Here is a 5,623-nt window from a genome sequence, read left to right as displayed (position 1 = left end):
TCGAGAAAATAAATTTTTTTTTTTAATAAAAAATGAAGAACAAGAAACGAGATTAACAATAAATACGAATAAGGATGACAATAATCGAAATTGAATTAAATGCAAGATAAGGGAAAAAGAAGAGTTCTCAATTTATAGTCGAGAGCTTGACTGTCGGTCCGTCTCAGTTCGGATTCTCTTGGAACCGTGTGATTCCAAGTTGTGGCTCAACTGTGCCACCCATGTAGTGCTTTAGGCGCTGGGCATTGACCGTAAATGTCCCATCTTTCCCATCTTTCAATTCCACAGCTCCCGATGGATAAACTTTTGAGATCACGAATGGACCGGACCATCGCGACTTCAATTTACCGGGAAACAAGTGCAACTGGGAATTGTAGAGCAGAACACTTTCACCCTTCTTAAATTCTCTCTCGATGATTCTTTTGTCATGAGCCTTTTTGGTTTTCTCCTTGTAAGACAGTGCAAGATCATAAGCCAAATTGCGGAACTCCTCCAATTGGTCCAATTGAAGCAAACGCTGTTCACCTGCATCAGTAAAATTAAAGTTCAGCGCTTTTGTTGCCCAATATGCCCGATGCTCCAACTCGACAGGTAAATGACATGCTTTACCAAATAACAACCTATACGGTGTAGTGCCTATAGATGTTTTAAAAGCAGTCCTATATGCCCATAGAGCATCATCTAACCTCACCGACCAGTCTTTCCTACTGACGCCTACCACTTTCTCCAGAATTCTCTTTATCTCTCGGTTCGACACTTCCACTTGACCACTCGTCTGGGGGTGATAAGGGGTAGAGATCTTATGTGTGACACCATATTTGCTTAAAAGTTTTTCAAAGAGTTTGTTGCAAAAATGAGTGCCACCATCACTAATGATTGCTCGTGGTGTTCCAAAGCGGTTAAAAATGTTTTTCTTCAAAAAATTTAGAACCACTTGAGCATCATTAGTGGCGTATGCTTCCGCCTCTACCCACTTAGACACATAATCCACCGCCACCAAAATGTATTTTTTCGTGAAAGAACTGGGAAACGGTCCCATAAAATCTATTCCCCACACATCAAAAACCTCACACTCAATGATATTATTTAAAGGCATTTCGTGACGGTTAGAGATGTTACCTGTCCGTTGGCATTTATCACATGCTAGCACATAAGAACGAGCATCTTTAAAGAGGGTTGGCCAATAAAAGCCACATTCGAGTACCTTAGATGCCGTTCTCGTTGGTCCAAAGTGACCACCTACCTCACGGTCATGGCAATGAGTAAGAATCGATCCCATCTCTTCCTCCGCCACACATCTCCGAATCATAGAATCTTCACAAATCTTAAACAAGAAAGGTTCCTCCCAAAAATAATATTTCACGTCCGAAAAGAATTTCTTTCTTTGGTGAAATGTTAGATTTGGGGGAGGTGAGACTGTAACAAGAAAATTCGCAAGATTTGCATACCATGGACAATTTTTTACCTCAAACAACTGCTCATCCGGAAACCAATCATTAATCGCATCAGTCACACAATCATTACTGATAAATTCTAATCTAGACAAATGATCTGCAACCACATTCTTAACACCCTTCTTATCTTTTATTTCCACATCAAATTCTTGCAATAATAAAATCCACCGAAGTAAGCGTGGCTTTGCATCTTTCTTTGCAAATAAATATTTAAGGGCAGAGTGATCAGTAAACACAATTACTTTCGACAAAACAAGATAAGCATGAAACTTGTCAAGTGCAAACACTACTGCAAGTAACTCTTTTTCGGTGGTGGCATAATTCAATTGTGCTTCATCTAGAGTCCTACTTGCATAGTATATGGTGTGAAATACCTTGTTTTGTCTTTGTCCGAGGACAGCACCAACTGCAGTATCGCTAGCATCGCACATGATCTCGAAGGGTAGATCCCAATCCGGTGCCACCAAGACAGGAGCCGTCACTAAGTTCTCTTTCAACTTCTCGTATGCCTGCATACAATCAGAATTGAAATCAAAAGGCACATCTTTCATGAGTAAAGAAGATAAAGGTTTTGCAATTTTAGAAAAATCTTTGATGAAACGTCTGTAAAAACCGGCGTGGCCTAGAAAACTTCTAACTCCCTTTATGGACGCCGGAGGTGGTAAGTTCTTGATAACTTCAACTTTCGCCTTATCCACCTCTATTCCGTGCCCCGAAATCTTGTGCCCTAGGACAATTCCCTCTTGTACCATAAAGTGGCATTTTTCCCAATTTAGCACCAAGCTTGTCTCCTCACATCTCCTCAACACTACTTGCAAGTTCTGCAAACAATCATTAAAAGACGAGCCAAAAATCGAGAAGTCATCCATAAATATCTCAAGAAAAGTTTCAATCATATCATGGAATATAGCAGTCATGCATCGCTGAAAAGTGGCAGGGGCATTACACAAACCAAATGGCATCCGTCTAAAAGCAAAAGTGCCATAAGGACAAGTGAAAGTGGTTTTCTCTTGGTCCTCGGGCGCAATCATGATTTGGTTATACCCAGAATACCCATCTAAAAAACAATAGAACTCATGACCCGCTAACCTCTCAAGCATTTGATCAATAAAGGGAAGGGGAAAGTGGTCTTTACGGGTAGCATCATTCAATTTCCTATAATCAATGCACACACGCCATCCCGTAACAGTCCTAGTGGGTATTAATTCATTATTTTCATTTGTGATAACAGTAATCCCACCTTTCTTTGGCACACACTGAACATGACTTACCCATGCACTATCAGATATAGGATAGATAATACCTGCGTCGAGAAGCTTAATTGTTTCAGCCTTTACTACCTCTTGCATCTTTGGATTTAATCGTCTTTGAGGTTGCACAAGAGGTGAGTACTTCTCTTCCATCAAGAGCTTGTGCATGCAGACGGATGGATTTATTCCTTTGATATCTGCCACCTTCCACGCAAATGCACCCTTGTGCGCTTTCAAAACTTCCAACAGCTTGTCCTCCATCACATCTGTCAAAGCAGCAGAAATAATGACAGGTAAAGTGTTATTCTCACCTAAGTATACGTACTTGAGGTGTGAAGGCAACGGCTTTAGCTCAAGCGTTGGTGGATCCTCGATGCTTGACCTTTGAGGGGTCAAATCTCTTCGTTCTCCTAGATCCTCCAGTCGCATCCTCATTGGCCTTCTCCATGGTTGGTTGGCATTAAAGTGTGCCACAATTTCAGCTCTTTCTTCGTCTAACTCCTCTTCTCCCAATTCAGTATTGATAGTGGCCTCCAAAGGGTCCCTAAGAGCATCCTGCACATAGTTGGATACAAGAGAGTCAAAAGCATCAATTCTAAAACAACTATCAGAATGCAGTGTGTGCTTAAGTGCATTAAAAACATCAAATGTAATCTCTTCTTCGCCCACTCTCAATCTCAACTTTCCCTCTTGCACATCAATAAGTGCCTTGCCAGTCGCAAGGAATGGTCTCCCCAAAATTAGAGGCATCTATGTATCCTCCTCCATGTCGAGCACCACGAAGTCTGCAGGAAAAATGAATTTGTCCACTTTTACTAGCACATCCTCAATCACTCCGCGGGGGTACTTGACAGACCTGTCAGCCAGTTGCAAGGACATCCTCGTCGGCTTAGGCTCTCCTAATCCGAGTTTCCTGAAAACAGATAGAGGCATAAGATTAATACTTGCACCAAGGTCACACAATGCTTTACGAAAAACTACATCACCAATCATGCAAGGGATAGAAAAACTCCCTGGGTCTTTTAGTTTTGGTGGGATTTTGTTTTGCACCAAAGCAGAGCAACTTTCGGTCAAATTTACCGTCATGTGATCCTCCAACTTCCTCTTGTTTGCTAAGATGTCCTTAAGAAATTTAGCATAACTAGGCATTTGCATTAGAGCATCGGCAAAGGGAATATTGATATGCAACTTTTTAAACACCTCGAGAAACTTACCAAATTGTGCATCTAGTTTTGCTTTTTTCAATGCAGCAGGAAAAGGAGGAGGTATAACAATTTTTGGTTGTGTAGTGGGTGCTAGTGTAGGGTTAGAAGACTTACCTTTAGATGTCGCATCTTGTTCATCCGACACTTGGCTTTTCTCTTTTTCTCTAGGCTCCAAAACTTTTCCGCTCTTCAACTCAATGGCCTTCACTTGCTCTTTTGGATTAGTCTCGGTATTACTTGGCAAGGTGCCCGGCTCTCTACTTGCTATCATCTTGGCCAACTGTCCAATTTGATTCTCGAGCCCCTTTATCGATGCATCTTGGTTTTGGAGTCGAGTTTCAGTGGAAGAAATAAACTTAGACATCATTTGCTCCAAGTTGGACTTTTCTTCTCTAGGAGGATCGGATCTGTACATCGGTTGTTTGCCATATTGTTGTCCTCCTTGCGGTCTATTCTGACTGTTTTGACCGTCCCACGAGAAGTTGGGATGTTGCCTCCACCCAGGATTGTATGTGTTCGAATAAGGGTCATTCCTTGGGCGGTTTTGGACTCCCACTTGATTCACCGGTGCCTCATTTTGCACATAGAAGGGATTTCAATCTTGACAGTCTTTCACATAGTGCTCTCCTCCACACTTTTCACAGAATATCTCTTGAAGACGCATAGCCGTGCCACCCACATTCAAGCCGTCTATTTTCCTGTTTAAAGCGTCAAGTTGTGCAGTAATAACAGAAAAATCAGTCACCTGGTGAACTCCGGCACTTCTCCGCTGGTTGTTCCTGTCAGATTGAGGATGATAGCTGCTAGCAGCCATCTCCTCCAACAACTCATATCCTTCTTCCGCAGTCTTCCTCAAAAGGTTCCCACACGCAGCAGCATCTATCATAGTACGGTTAGGAGTAAGCAAGCCATAATAGAAGGTTTGAACGACTAACCCAAGTGGCAACTCGTGATGTGGGCATCTTCGTAATAGATCTTTGAAACGCTCCCACGCCTCATATAGTGACTCTTGATCGAACTGAGCAAATTTTGTGATGTCTGCCCGCAGCTTCATGGTCTTCGATGGAGGAAAGTATTTGATGAGAAACGCCTTCGCCATGTCCTCCCATGTAGCGATCGAACCTACAGGTAAACAATTCAACCAAGCTTTAGCTTTATCACGCAAAGAGAAAGGAAATAAACGCAGTCTAACAGCATCATCAGAAACTCCATTAAATTTAAAAGTATCGCGAATCTCAAGAAAATCCGCGATGTGTGTGTTTGGATCGTCCACAGCAGTTCTTCCAAATTGGACGGTGTTCTAAATCATCTGGATAATGGCTGGTTTGATTTCGAATTGGTTTGCCCGCACAATCGGCCTCACAATGCTGGGGCGTGCACCATCCAAAGAAGGCTGGGCATACTCTAACATTGGTATGCGGCGTGGCATCTCAATATGTCTCTCCTCACGCTGTTCCTCCTCACGTTCTGGCTCGTGTCTCTCCATAAGTTCTTTAAGCCTCTGCTGTTGTCTCCTCCTGCGGAAGGTTCTTTCAATTTCAGGATCGAATTCAAGCTCCACGTCAAGTGACTTTGGCATGCACTGGAAGGAATATCTGTAAGAAAATGTGAAGTGTTATCTCAAGAGAAATGAAATAATGCTAAAGGAAATAACTAAAAATAAAATTGTAGATTAACAGTCCCCGGCAACGGCGCCAAAAACTTGATCGAGCAA

At 42.3% G+C, this 5,623-nt stretch overlaps 1 non-coding gene across 1 annotated transcript; it reads left to right on the top strand.

The window, feature by feature from the left end:
- Window positions 1-4,853: 4,853 nt before the first annotated feature.
- On the top strand, window positions 4,854-4,959 carry LOC140814899 (small nucleolar RNA R71). Its single transcript, XR_012114200.1, has one exon. It is a non-coding gene; the product is annotated as a small nucleolar RNA R71 (small nucleolar RNA).
- Window positions 4,960-5,623: the final 664 nt, after the last annotated feature.

Source organism: Primulina eburnea, chromosome 1, assembly GCF_022965805.1.
Source record: "Primulina eburnea isolate SZY01 chromosome 1, ASM2296580v1, whole genome shotgun sequence".
Taxonomy (NCBI): domain Eukaryota; kingdom Viridiplantae; phylum Streptophyta; class Magnoliopsida; order Lamiales; family Gesneriaceae; genus Primulina; species Primulina eburnea.
The sequence above is the reverse complement of the archived record's forward strand: the minus strand, read 5'-3'. Positions and strand labels throughout refer to the sequence as shown.